This window comes from Kogia breviceps, chromosome 12, assembly GCF_026419965.1.
Source record: "Kogia breviceps isolate mKogBre1 chromosome 12, mKogBre1 haplotype 1, whole genome shotgun sequence".
Classification (NCBI taxonomy): Eukaryota; Metazoa; Chordata; class Mammalia; order Artiodactyla; family Physeteridae; genus Kogia; species Kogia breviceps.
Window position 1 is genome coordinate 79339132 of NC_081321.1, and position 15297 is coordinate 79354428.

The window sequence follows — 15297 nt, forward strand, 5'->3', positions numbered from 1 at the left end:
GCTATGAGAACAGAAAGGAACTTCTGTTGCAGAGTTAGTTAGGTTTTGTTTTCTTGGAGGAGGGGGGCCGCCCGAGAGGTTGGCCCAGTTTCTGTCAATGTTTTTACTTTCTTCTTTCCCAGAGGCTAAAGGCTAGTTCAGGAATGAACAGCGGAGTGAAAGTGAAGACAAACTGAAGTAATACTGACCCACTTTTCTCCACTGAAAAGGATAAAAACATAAAGTAAACACAAACATAAACCCCTAGAGGGAGATAAGGCGAGGACCAAAAAATAAGAGAATGGAGACCGGATGTAGACAACCTAAACAAGAAAAAAAAAAATTAAAACCACGTAAAAGTCCTGGTGAAGTGAGATATGAATTTTTTTCCATTGTAATACCTGGAAATAGACAATAAATTTTTAATGTAATTTCAAGTCACATTATGTCCTAAGGACTTATGACAATTATCTTTTTAGATTTCCTGGGTGAATACTTTCCCCCTACAAATAATACCTGATGACTTCTCTTATTTTCTTGCACAAAATTGAATGTATCTATTGTAACATTCAACAATCATACAATCAATCAGACTTCTCCCACACCTCTAAAATTACCAGAATCGATAAGTTAGGAATATTTATGCTCTACACATATTTAACACTTGCTTATCATACAAGAACACAAATATATAACAAGCTCTCCTTTAAAACAAAAAACAAAAAACACTGTAATTGATGCTTTTTAGATTTGTCCAAGTCAAAGCACTTTGTAATATGGCAAGAAGTAGCATCATTCAGAGATCTTTTAAAGTTGGAAAGACAGAAAAGTTGATATTTTTATAAGACCTATTTATATGCCAAGTATTTTTCACATACTTGTCTTATTTTAAAAGATAATTGTATGTCTTTTTTTGGATCCTTAGTAAATGTTAAAAATCATAATAAAAGTGAGTTTACAAAATAGCACCTGAGTTTCACATTAATAATTCCCCCTTCCATCATTATATTGGAAATACTCCATTGGAAATCAAAAGATTGTTCTAATTGCCTCATCTAAAGCTGCTAAAGAGCACCTTTTCCTCTTCCTACATCTTTTATTACAATAATAAAGACTTCATAATTAGAACTTAGATGATGATTGTATCGATCTATTTATTCTTTCCATCAAAAAATATTTACTGAGTGCTCCTGATGTGCCAAGCATCGTTCTAGGCACTAAAGATACAGAATTGGACAAGGCCGACAAGGTATAGCCCTCATGGAACTGTTTGCTAGTGGTAGAAACAAGCAATAAACATGTAACTCACTTTTAAGGAATTCATAAGATAACTCATAATCATGAGAAATATAATGAAGAAAATGAAACAGTAATGGAAAAGAAATTGAGGGGAGGGACAGGATAGGTGGGGAGGTCAGGAAAGGCTTGATTATCAGCAGAGGCTGAAAGGGTTCTTTCTTTGTATCAACTTGGTAAATGATTCAATCAAGAAAAGATCACATGAAAAAAGAAATTGTGATATTTACATACAATGTAATATTATTCAGCCATTAAAAAAGAAGGAAATGATGCTACCACATGGATGAATCAGGAGAACGTTACACTAAGTGAAATTAGCCAATCACAGAAGGACAAATACTTCATGATTCCATTTATATGAAGTATGACAGATAGTCAAATTCAGAAACAGAAAGTAGAAGGAGGATTGCCAGGGGCTAGAGGGTGGGGGAAATGGGGAGTTGCTCTTCAGTGGGTATAAGGTTTCGGTTATACAAGATGAAAAAGTTCTAGAGATCTGCTGTACAACATTGTGCCTATAGTTAACAATACTGTACTGAAACCTGAAGGATTTAAGAAGGTAGATCTCTTTCTATCTGTTCTTATTGCAAAAAAGAAAAGTCACATTCAGTCAAAATAATGGGTGAGTGCATTTATTTAATTGCTTTTTAAAATTGATTTAAAATTCACACATCATATTTTTGTCATGTTGGACTTTTTCCTAGGTTGTAATATAGACTTTTTTAAACCTGGTAAAATAAAGTTAAATTATAAAATTACTTAGAGCATATCCCAAACTGTGCTTAATAGATATTCCATAGAACTTGGTGTGGGGAAAGGGTTGAGAAGGATCTCAAGATCAATCTAACTATTTGATCTCTTTTGGAAATTCACAATGCATATTTACATATTAAAAACTCTGAGAAGTTGCGAGATTAAAAGTGACTTTCTTTCCAGTTAAACCAGTGTATCCCAAAATGTTAAACAGCTTTAATCACAGGACATATATGAAAATACTGAGGGATATACGATTGCTGATGAGCACAGTTTGGGAAACTGCTCTCTTGAAGCCTGAGGCATTTATTCTTCAGCCTCAGGAAAGAGGGCCCCTGAAGGGGAGAATCTGAAGGTCACTGAACTTTGGACAGAGAGAGTGGAAGATGGAGCTGGAAAATCTTTGCTGTGATTCACACTCTGAGAGTGACACAGCCTGGGAAACAAACGTAAAACATGACCAGATAAGATATGGAAAAAAGACACTTAAGCTGGTTTTCAGCTGCTCAACATCAGTGGTTCTCAAACGATGGTCCTTAAACCAGCAGCAGCAATATCACCTGGGGATTTCTTAGAAATAAAAATTCTCAGGCCCCACCTGATACCAGCTAAATCAGAAACTCTGGGATGGGGGTTTCCCTGGTGGCGCAGTGGTTGAGAGTCCACCTGTCGATGCGGGGGACGCGGGTTCGTGCCCTGGAGCGCTGGGCCTGTGCTCCGCAACGGGAGAAACCACGGCAGTAAGAGGCCTGCGTATCACACACACACACACACACACACAAAAAAAAAAAAAAAAAAAAAACACAAAACTCTGGGATGGAGCCCAGCAAGCAGTTTTAACAAGTCCTCTAGGACTCCACTGCACAAGAAAGTTTGAAAACCACTACTCAACATCACAACATCAATACATAGCTTTACCTATCTACAAAACAATTTTATACATGTATGAAGTTTTGGACCATTTCCAATTATTAATAATTGTAAAAAATTCTCAAAGAAATTAGTTAACTTACCAAATTGGGAAAAAGCTTTTTGTTTACACACTTCTCTATTTTGCTAGGCCGAACCATGCAGTACATCTATTTTTTTTGCAACAGGAGTGAAGCAAATCAGCTAACGGTGGCAATCAACTATCTTCCTCTAATATCATTGGAGCAAAATAATTTTATATTTGGTAAAAGTGAAGCTATAGGTGAAAAAAGTGTATTTTCAAAGGATCTTTTGAACTTGCTTTGAAAGCAAAACAGCTAGCCTCACCCCAACATTTATTTTTTGTAAATATTTTGTACCATTCCAACATTTGCAGAACAGCATGATACCAATGCACAGTGATACAGTTGTAGCCCATCATTTTAAAAGTTAACTATAAAGGGTTAGTTTACAGAGTCAGATCTATTTAAAATCATTAGCAGAATATCTCCATAGACATACAAGTTACAAATTGGGGGAGGGAAACGCCTTCCCTGTCTACATCTACATTTTCAAATTTTCAGTGTTTGAAATACTGCATTTAACTGTAGAGTGTTGGTAGATAGCATCCAAAATATTTGGTACAGTCCAGGCAACATTGTAAAAAGTTTTCAGAAAAGTGAGGTCAGGTGTCCTTACAAGGGAAATAAATCCAGAAACCAAACTCTGTCTTGGCAGCTAAGGAAGACATAGTTTTCAAACATGTCTTTTTTAAAATGAAGTTGTTCTTTAGTTGTTGACAAAATTGCTTAGTTTTTTTGATCTCCAGAGTGTTAGTCTCCAGGATTCCAGTAAGGCTCCACACAAGGCTCTATTAAGAGACTAAGAAGGGATTAAATTGCCTTTCTTTCTTTTTTCCTTCCTTCCTTCCTTCCTTCCTTCCTTCTCTCTCTCTGTCTCTCCCTCCCTCCCTCCCTCCCTCCCTTTCTTTCTCTCTCTCTCTCCCTCTATCTTTCTTTCTTAAACCTTGTGATATTTACCTTCTCTTAACTAAATTGATGGTCTGACTACTGAAAAAAAAAAGCAGGGATGGGCTGTTAATCAATATTTGAGCTTCCTGAGAAATGAAGCACAACATGAAGCCACCTTTAAGACTCAACAAATTCCTCCCCTTTTAAAAAAAAAAACCTTGTTGAAAAGTGGGAGCTAGGACAGTAAAAGTTTTTCCCTCTTAAACATATTAAGAAGGAAGATGTGGCAATTAGCCATTTTCCCAAGGGCTTATCAGAATGATTATTGACCTTTTTTCATCCTTGAAAGAATGAGAGAAGAAAGGGAGTAGCAGCAATGGCCTTTTGGTTTTGTCATCTTTGATATTTGGCCCAGTGATTAGCTTTTAGAAAAGTTTATAAGACTGGTTTTTACATGTGATCTTTCTAGTCTTTAGCTATTACTTCAGAAGGGCAAGTTTTTCAGTAAACTAACTTTGCCTGGCCCAAACCAATAGGACCTTGAGACCATTTTAGAGTTGATAGGAGGAGAAGAGGAGACTAGAGTGTGAAGTCTCCTGTGAAGAGGAGATTCGAGCACATGTTTGGCATTTAACATTGGGAAAATGGAAAAATTTAGAACGAGGAAGGAAAAAAAGAGGACAAGAATTAGGTAAAAAGCAGTGGCAAAGGAGAAGGAGAAGAATTAAGCCTTATAAATGTAACTTTATTTCAGCAACGAGGAAGCCGCAAATGTTAATTAATATTAAACTTCATGTAATAGAAAGGCTAAAAAAGCACAAGGCTAAGCAGGTTAGGGTTCTAGCCCTGAAGCAGTATTGCAAAGGACCTGAGTTTTGCAGTCAAGTGATTGCATGGGAGTCCTAGCTTTGCCACTGTGAGATTTTGGTTACTTAACTAAGAGTTTCCTTATATGTAAAATTAGGATCATAACATACCTGCCAGGTAGTAGGAGTTAAATGAAATAATGAATGAAAAACACCTGTATCACAACTTTTTCTTTTGTGATATAAACAGCAATTCAACTAATCTATACAAAAGGGGAATTTTGTTGTTTACATAACTGCAAAGACCAGAGGTAGTACAGGCTTCAGGGATATCTTATCCAAGAAGTCCACATCATGGCATCAAAACCTGGTTTCTCTCCTTCCTTTGATTCTGCCTTTGGCAGCCTTGGCTTATCCCCCCATTAGGTCAAAAGATGGCTGTAATATTTCTAGCTCTAAACTTTCCAGTTCAAGTCCTGCAGAAAAAAGGGAACAACATCCCCAGTAGCACAAACATTACTCTAAATAGCCCACCTGGAATCAATGAATGTCACTGTGGCCAAGGCAATTGATTGATTGGCCACATATACTCCACCCTTAAAGCCAGGGTGGAGTTTGCTTCACCTGGATACCATACACCGAGAGCATGGGAAGAGAGATTCCCCCCAAAACAAAATGAGGGTTTACTCTTACCATAAGTAGGGTAGTGGATGTAGGCATCCACTTAATTAAAATGCAAAAGGGGCAGCGATGAGTGAGCTTTATCATCAGCTGGATCCAGGAAGCCTGCCTCAGAGCACAGTCACTCCATCTCTCACCTGGGCTTCAGTCTGTTTCTACCTCATTCTCTCAGGCTTCTCTTCAAGTTCACTGGCACCTCTGGGATCACACCCTCACAGTTCCTAATCTAAAGGGAAGGAGTTTCTTTCAAAAAATTCCTAGGGAGAACTGGGATTGGTCCAGCCTGGGTCATATGTGTCCACCCTGTAATCAGAAGAGTCCCACCTGACCATGTGGAGTGGGGAAGATGAAGTTGCCCAAGGAACAGGAGGGTGCTTTTAACAGATGTAAGAGGGAAGGGATACAGGACAGTCAAAAATCACAGGTGTCGGGCTTCCCTGGTGGCGCAGTGGTTGAGAATCCGCCTGCCGATGCAGGGGTCACGGGTTCGTGCCCTGGTCCGGGAAGATCCCACATGCCGCGGAGCAACTAGGCCCGTGAGCCATGGCCGCTGGGCCTGCGCGTCCGGAGCCTGTGCTCCGCAACGGGAGAGGCCACAGCAGTGAGAGGCCCGCATACAGCAAAAAAAAAAAAAAAAAAAAAAAATCACAGGTGTCCACTAAACCTGGGTAAATGCTAAGGGTATAATCAGAAATTGCAAATCAGAGAAAGTAATTTTGGTGTGGAGTGCAGGGTGAAACAAGAGGATGAGTAAATGAATGAATAAACGGATAAACAAACTGTGGTATATTCACACTCAGCATAGGATACTACTCAGCAATAAAAAGGAAGGAATTACTTATGTATGCAACAGCATGGATGAACCCCATAATAATAATGTTGAGTGGGCTTCCCTGGTGGCGCAGTGGTTGAGAGTCCGCCTGCGGATGCAGGAGACACGGGTTCGTGCCCCGGTCCGGGAAGATCCCACATGCCGCGGAGCAACTAAGCCCGTGAGCCATGGCCGCGGAGCCTGTGCTCCGCAACGGGAGAGGCCACAACAGTGAGAGGCCTGCATACTACAAAAAAAATAAAAAAAAAAAAAAAATAAAAAAAAAAAAAATAAATAAAAATAATAATGTTGAGTGAAAGAACTTAGATCAGAAAAGAGTACACACACGGTATGTTTCCATTTTTATAAAGTTATGGGAAATGCAAACTAATCTATAGTGACAGAAAGAAGATTAGTGGCTGCCTGGGTCTGGGGGAGGAAAGGATTAAAAGAGGCATGAGGACACTTGTGAGGGTGATAAATATGTTCTTTTTCTTTTTTTCCTGTATCGTGGTGAGTTTCATGGGTGTATACACATGTGAAAACATCAAATTGGACACTAAATATGTGCAGTTTGTTGTATGTTAATCATAACTGAATAATACTGTTTAAAAAGAGAGAAAGAAAATGTATTCCAAAACACTATCCTGTTTAATGGTATTTGAAACTATTACCTCACCTGTCTGTACAAGTCTGAATTTTTCACAGTGTTATAAATGCAGGCTTTCTGTAAGTATGTCTATATAGAAGTCACACCACTTAACCCATAGGTAGTATCTAGCCTCAGGGTCAAAGACGAGGTTAATAAAAACACAAATAAGATTATATTTTTCTTGACAGATTTCTCTCCATAGTGAAAAAGAGTGTAGCAGTGGGCAACAGTAAGTGAGCCATGCCTGTATAAACCTACTTGACCGTGTATAAAATATTGACCTGGTAAATCTAGAACATCCTTTTAAAGCAGGTTATAGTATTCAATAAATTCAGCTCCCTTCTCCCTCCACTTCTTCAATGTGAAAGTAATCCAAAAAGTTTGAAATATTGTTTATTTCATATGTTTTCTGAATATATATATATATTTTTTTTTTTTTTTCTGTTTTTATGGTCCTGAAATGTAGATTATTTGTGCAGTTGAAGGTGCTTGTCCCCTAGGCAGAGAAAGTTTGCCATTGGGCAGGACATCCTGTTTCTCTGGGCACCCTGAAACTCAAACCATTAAGTAGATCACCGTCAGAACTGCTTTCCAAAGCTCAAAAAAGTTACCTATCTGCAAATTCTAGTTTGATTGGAATGCGTCAGAAGTGCTAAATATTTCAGTATTACCTCTCATACACCTAGAAACACAAAGACATTTTACAAAGGCTGCTTACACTATCTGTTGTAAGACAATGAGAAAGATAGTCAATCTTCCTGAGCTTCAATTTCTTCATGTGTAAATGGGCATAACTCATGGGGTCTTTCATGAGGATTCAAGACACCATATATAAAAGGGCCTAACCCGATATTTGGCACTCAACAGGCAATGAATAAATGTTAGTGTTCTTCCTTCCAGTCCTGCACACCATGACTAAAGAAGTCATGGAAAAATACTTTGATGAAAATGCATCTAGGAAGGCAGAGATCTAAGTTCACAACGCTCAAGAGAAATAATCTGTCTTCTAAGAAGAGGAGCCAAAATATTTAGAAAAAAGGAATAGAGACAAACGTTGTTGCTGGAAGATTAGCAGCTCTATTTAGAAAAGAATTAGATGTTTATATCCTAGTGTATTTCATCAGAAGCATTAACATCCAGAATGTGAAGGGTCAGTAATAGTTATTATGAATAAAACACATGTACTTTGTGATCTATAAAGATTTTCCTGTAAGGGAAACAAAATATATGAACATAGATGCTTATTTTTCTACTTTTTTACACCTTGTACACAAGTACAACTATAAACCTCAATTTATTTTATCAGAGATACTCAAGCGATTTTAGGGTTGGGAACTGGAGGTCTTCCAGTTCTCATATTTACTTTTCAATGATCGCTTCATTCAAGTATTTCTCCGACCAATATGTGTCTGGTATCCACAATGTACCAAGCACTGTAAGGAATAGAAAGATAGCAAGCAATGTGTCTGTCCCCAAAGGGCTTAGTGTCCATCATGGGAGAAAAAGACCTAGTCTTAATTCAAAAAGAACTAAGGGCATAAAAGTCTGAATGTGCTGCTCAGGGGAGGAGGAGGACTTGTAGCTGAGAGAAGTGGAGGGTTAGGAAATCAAGGCAGGTTACACTCTTACAGAAGACAAATCAACAAGCACTTATTGGTGACTAATTAGGAGTCTAGCATTGAGTGCTATAGAGAATGCAGAAGTACCTTACGTGGTAATCCCTGGCCGGGTGGAATGCACAGCATGTGTTTGACAGAATATCCTAGTGCCAGGCAGGCTATCTCTACTCCTTCTATAACTTTTGATATAGTTATTTCAAATGCCAATTGCTTATTAATAGTAATTCAGTTATTAATAGTAATCCAGTCTCAAAAAAACAGTGAATCTGTGACATGTAGAGACAAAAGGCAGGTGGTTTGAGAAACAGATAATGAGGGACTTCCCTGGTGGTCCAGTGGGTAAGACTCCACACCCCTAATGCAGGGGGCCAGGGTTCAATCCCTGGTTGGGGAACTAGTGCCACAACTAAGAGTTCACATGCTGCAACTAAAAGAGACTACATGCCACAAAGAAAATCCCACATGCCACCACTAAGACCCAGAGCAACCAAAATAAATAAATAAATATATTTTTAAAAAACAGATAATGAAACAAAGAAAAAAAGAAATCAGTACATTTTGTTTTGTTTTGTTTTGTTTTTTTGTTTTTTTTTTTTTAGCGCGAAACTGCGTGCCGCGAAATTCGGATCTCCCGCGGAAAACGCCGCGCTTCGGTTCAGTACATTTTGAAATAGCCTCTATTCCTTTGCCAAATTGTGGATGGGCCTTGCCATTCTTCAGGAATCTTGTCTGCATGGCAATATTTTGAAAATTAAAATTTTAAGTTCGTTATTTCGTTACTGCCTAGCACTTGTTTTTAGAGAATAGTATAATTATGACTATTTAGAGACATATAAAATTTTCGTCCGGTGTTCATGCATAGGAAGATTAAAATGAGTACTAAACTTTTGTTAGGTTAAGCATTTTATTTCACAATGGATGTAAATCCTTAAATTTATTTAAAAATAATATTCAGAAATAAATTTAGTTTTCATTTGTATTGTAAGCTCATTAAATGTGAAGCAATCTATTTCTTTCCCTAGAATCAAGTTTCCAACTTTCCCATCCAAAACAACCACACACCCCAAGTTTGGCATCTCAGTTTTTCGATTTTTCCCCTGAGAAACAGTGTTTGTCCTTTTGTATCTGATTCATGCCTTCTGCTGTCTTACAAATTGGATGTCTCAGCTGTTTTTTGCAAGTCACGTACTTCCAACTCAGATTTAAGCATGTCTCTATGGCTCACACAAGTGACACTCAAGCCAGCAATATACAACAGGCTCAAACTATATCATAATTGAGCCTGAGGGGGAATAATCTATTTTATTTGAAAGAAGGAATGAATTGGAATGAGAAGAAGCTTGAAGACAGACTTTGAAAAAAATGACAGAGGAAGAACGGAAGAAAAAATTATTAGAATTTTTAACAACTTTCTCTTTTTCTTATAGAAGATTAGAAGATAAAAATGTTAATTAAATGTTCTCTTCACCCATTTCCTTTTTGGTAAAAACTCTAAAAATTATAATAATATTACAAAAGGTTCACAAAAGAAATGAAAGAAAATCACACATAACTCTTCAACTCCAACACAATAACTTTCACCATTGTTAAGTATCTCTCTGTAGCCTTTGATATTCATATATTTTCAATAGTGTACAGGTAATTTTGTATCACATTCTTCACTTACGGTTATCCTATTTCTTGGCTGCCTAACACTCTGTAACATGTATTTCATGGGCCCTCCCCACCTCTCTGCAAAGTCTTCCCCAGAGTGTGCTTGGGTGTTACTGCAGGGAATGGGTTCCTCACTTGTGTTCCTGCCCGGTCAGCTGTCACATGTACTATTTAATTACTCTTCTCCATTGCTGGAGACTACCATGTTTTCAGGCAAGCTGAGTCTGTGAAAACTGATGCTGCCTCTACCATCGTTTCCCCTGGATACTGTTGACTCCCATTTTAGTTTATCCTCTCAGATCACCCCCGTTTCACCCAGTGCTGCTTCAACCTAAGGGGTTCCTACTTGCAGAGAGGGGAAATTGGAGTGGGGGCTGACAAATGCTCTTGGGGTTCCCTAGAAATAGGTACACATTTTTCCTGATCTACCTCTAAACTATGCTCATTTTTAGAGATAAAAGATGTTGTGTCTAAATGTTGGGCTTGATATGAATTTTTAAAAAATATTTATTCTGGGTAACATACAATAATAAGCAAGTCACTTCACCTGTTGGACCTTAATTTTCTCATCTATAGATTGGGATAATACTTTCCACTTTGCAGAGCAATTATAAGGATTAGAGGCATGCTTATACAGCTTCCAGGACCACATTAATATTGATAGCTATATCGTTATTATTTATTGTTCATGTACTAGAAGCAGACTTAATTGAAATGGGCTACCCCATCTTCAAAGCAGTAGAAAAAGAACTGTAGGCTAAGACACAAACTTTCAACTGTTTTGTTGTTTTGATTAGTAATTTAAGAAAAATTCTTGAACTCAAAATAATTCATATTATAAAAAAGACATATTAAATTAGATGTGAAAGTATGCGATTTTCATACACTTGAAAATGAAATGGCTTTAAATTAGCTTTTCCATTTTTTTCTTTTTAAAGCAGAGTCCATTTCAGCATATGGCCACAAGATATTCACTACAGAATTCACTAACTAGTATAAGCTATCTACTATAGACTGAATGTTTATGTCCCCCTAAAAATCACTTGTTAAATCCTAGCCCCCAATATAATGGTATTAGGAAGTGGGTGCTTTGGTAAGTGACTAGGTTATGAGAATGGAGTCCTCATGAGTGGGATTAATGCCCTTATAAAAGACCCCAGAGAGCTCCCTTGCCCTTTCTGCCTTGTGAGGGCACAGTAAGAAGATGGGTGTCTATGAACCAGGAAATGAGCTCTCACCAGATACCACATCTGCCAGCATCTCTATCCTGGACTTCCCAGCCACCAGAACTGTGAAAGAAAGAAATTTCTGTTGTTTATAAGCCACCTAGTCTATGGTACTCTGTTTGAGCAGCCCAAACTGACTAAGACAGTGTTACATACAGAATTCAGACAATGGCAAAATGACACAGCTGGAAAAACTAGGGTTTGGGTTTAGAGAATAGAGACACACCCAGGTGAAATTTGGTGTTGGTTATTTAAGATGCTAAAGTCTGCTAGTGTATTTGAAACCGGGACATCTGTCATTAAAGCAGAAAAACAGGCAGAAACAAGATGGGGTAGGTGGCAGATGGATTTCCCAAACAGCTGCAGGTCTAGACAGGTTGGAGGTGATTGTTGGGAAAATCCGATAGTAACACATGTGGAACAAAAGCTTTCACTTTCACAGTTTTTTTGGTTGGTTGGATGGTTGTTTTGTTTTGGCTCTAAAGAACTTTCTTATGTGACTGTTAGATGTTCCCCTGAGGAACATCCAACACTGGCCTTAGACACAAGAGGGCTAGACTCAAATTCCAGTTCTAACACTTATTAGCTTTGTGACTTTGAGTAATTATTTCAGTGTTCTGGAGTTTCCACTTATTGACTGTAAAATGAGGTGTCCATATTAGATCCATAGTTCTTAACTATTTTGGAGAGGGGGTGTCATTCACCTCTTTTGAGCTGATGAAAGAAAAGGCTCATTGTCTCACAAAAATGCACATAAACATCCCTTCAATTTGGGCATACACTTAATTTCATGACATTAGAAATTGATTTACTTCTCATAGAAAAAAGCTTACAAAGATTTTTCCTTTTCTTATTCTTATTTATTCATATAAATGAAGCAATATGAAATTAATCCAAGTGTGCAAATACAAAATAACAAAATTAAAATTTCTCCCCAAAGCAAATTTAAATGAGGTTACCATCATTTGACTTGAAGAGAAGAAATTATGGAATAGTCTTTATATCACAATGTTTGTCACTTGTGCTCTTCTATCAATTTTGACTTTTAATTTTGATAGCAACAAATGAAAGAAAGCCCCGATTAACAAAGCAAGTTGTAGCAAATGGATAGGCTTATGCTAAGACACCTTGGATTTCTCTAGGACTCTTTAAGCTGATACAGTTGCATCATTTCCTCTTCCCTCGGGTCAATGAATTCGGTCATCTTTGCAAAGTCTGAATCATCTCTGATGTTTATGTCAGCAAGAAAAATGATTAAAATCCACATTTCAATTTTAAAGTCAAATGAGTATAACCAACCTTTGGAGAAGTTCTGCAGTGTTTCCAGGTGTCTGTAGATTTCTGCCGTGTGAGAAATTGACAAGTTTCATCACTCTCAAGCAGGGCCAGAAGACTCTCCTCTAATAAGGGAAAAAGTTCATATTTGTCTGTTTCCAATCGCCTCTCTCACAGTGGCAATTTGGCCAAAAGGGCCTGTGGGTTTTGGTTACCTTCCAAAAGGTGTCCTCAGGACCTTATGCTGGGAAAAAAAAAAAAAAAAAAAAAAAGCCTTACCTTATTTGCTTGATCAAATAAATCAAAGCCACAAGTGACATTTCCCCTGTGGATTTATTTTAGGAGAGAATTTCAAAGAATAACTTCATATTCTGCTTCCATTTCTTTTTTCGCGGAGCACAGGCTCCGGCCGCGCAGGCTCAGCGGCCACGGCTCATAGGCCCAGCCGCTCCGCGGCACGTGGGATCTTCCCGGACCGGGGCACGAACCCCTGTCCCCTGCATTGGCAGGCAGACTCTCAACCACTGCGCCACCAGGGAAGCCCTCCTCTGCTTCCATTTCTTGATAAAAATTCCTTTAAATCCCAATGAGTCAAATCCCTGGGTCTGGAGAAACTGATGACTTCTGTAGCAATAGGCACAACTTCTTCAGGACTACTGGCAAGGGCTTTGGTGCCTATGCAAGGCGATATAGAACGCTGTGACTCATGGTGATGTGTTGAGCTTCTTTCTTCATCAAAGCAGAAGAACCACATGTGTTGACAAACACTGCATGGGCACCATAGTTCCAAAATTTTGTTTGCAATGGAGTTTTTACTTGAAGAAGTAACTCTTTACCATTTCAAGTAATTCTGAGCCTTTGAGGTTTCCATACGGGCTCATAAAATAAAGTTCTTTAAAATTTTTTGAACACATATTTGACAGATGGACATTAGAAAACTACTGGCAAAATTGAAAATTTTTTGCTGAAGAGAATGGCAAAATTGCAAGTTTCTCCAAAATAACAGATGAATGTCAGTAAATCCAGGGCAGAGTATGTCATTTGGCAAAAGCACTGGTTCCATATTATTCTCTTATTCCAGGCCATAATTTAACTTGACCATTTGAAAGCACTAGGTTTGTGATTGGCTTCTTTTGCCTAGCAATGCAATTAGAATCCTTCAGACAGGAAGTGTTGGAGTAAATGCAGGTTTCTGGAAAATTCCAGCCTTCCCAAGTTCAGTCTTCTCAAAATAAAACAAAAACAAATAACAACAAAACCACCCCCCTTGGCTCATGTATTTTCAGGGTAGAGAGATATAGAGGTGTTTCTTCAGCTCTTTACCTGCTAGCTGCCATGAGCGAGAATCATAGTGTACGACAAGTAACCTTGCTTTCACATCCTATAACAATAGAGCAATGCATATCAAACCAAAGGATGCCATGTCTGTTTCCAATCTCTTCTCCCACAGTGGCAACTTAGGAGAAGCACTTTTTTCTTTCAGTTTCAGCTAATCATAAATATAATATCAGGGGGACTTCCCTGGTAGCACAGTGGTTAAGAATCCGCCTGCCAATGCAGGGGACATGGGTTCAAGCCCTGGTCCAGGAAGATCCCACATGCTGCAGAGCAACTAAGCCCATGCACCACAACTACTTAGCCTGTACTCTAGAGCCCACGAGCCACAACTACTGAGCCCGTGTGCCACAAATACTGAAGCCTGCCCTCCTAGAGCCCATGCTCTGCAACAAGAGAAGTCACTGCAGTGAGAAGCCCTTGCACCGCAATGAAGAGTAGCCCCTGCTCGCCACTAGAGAAAGCCTGCGTGCAGCAATGACGACCTAACACAGCCAAAAATAAATAAATAAATTTATTTTAAAATATATATATTTATATAATATCGGGAATAATTTTAATCTTTTAATGATTGGCTTAGGAGGGCAAAATTAAGAGTTATTGCTTCTTTCCTTCTACTTTCCAAAATTTACATAATGCTATTATATTATTTTTTAAATACGAATTACATATTAAAATGAAACAGAATATCAGAAAAAATGAGACTTGCAGAAGTCAAAAAAATCATATGCCACTTGGATATGAGAGCAGAAACTTTCAGAATATAATAGTTATGCTAGCTGCAACTAATTGTGCTAGCTGTTTAACATATATTATCTCATTTGATTTTCATAATAATTCTGTGAGACAGGTACTATTATTGTCCTTATTTTACAGATGAGGAATTTGGAACTCAGAAAGGCTAACCAACTTGCCCAATGTCACACAGCTAGTGGCTGAGCCAAGATTCGAAATTGGGTCTCCTTAACTCCCAAGCCTGTGCTCTTAATTACTACACGAAGGTGAAGGAATCAGAGATGCAGGTGAGAAAATAGTATAAGCAGAATTCTTAGCTGAAGGGTAAATATGGGCTATTCATGGGAGGAGAGATTAATTTAAAGAGAAATGAATAAAAGTATCTTTGGAGAAGGTACCATATTACAAACAAATCCAGCTCCCTTTGCTCTTAAATCTCTACTCCCGAAGAGTGCTCTGATTTGTGACTTAGCCTCCATAATCGTATGTATCAGGAATGGAGTCCCAATTCACAATCCAGGTCCTTAAAAATTTCCATTATAATCTAATGAATTTCTTTCATGTCAGACAAGATCCTGGGGGGTTGAGCAGTA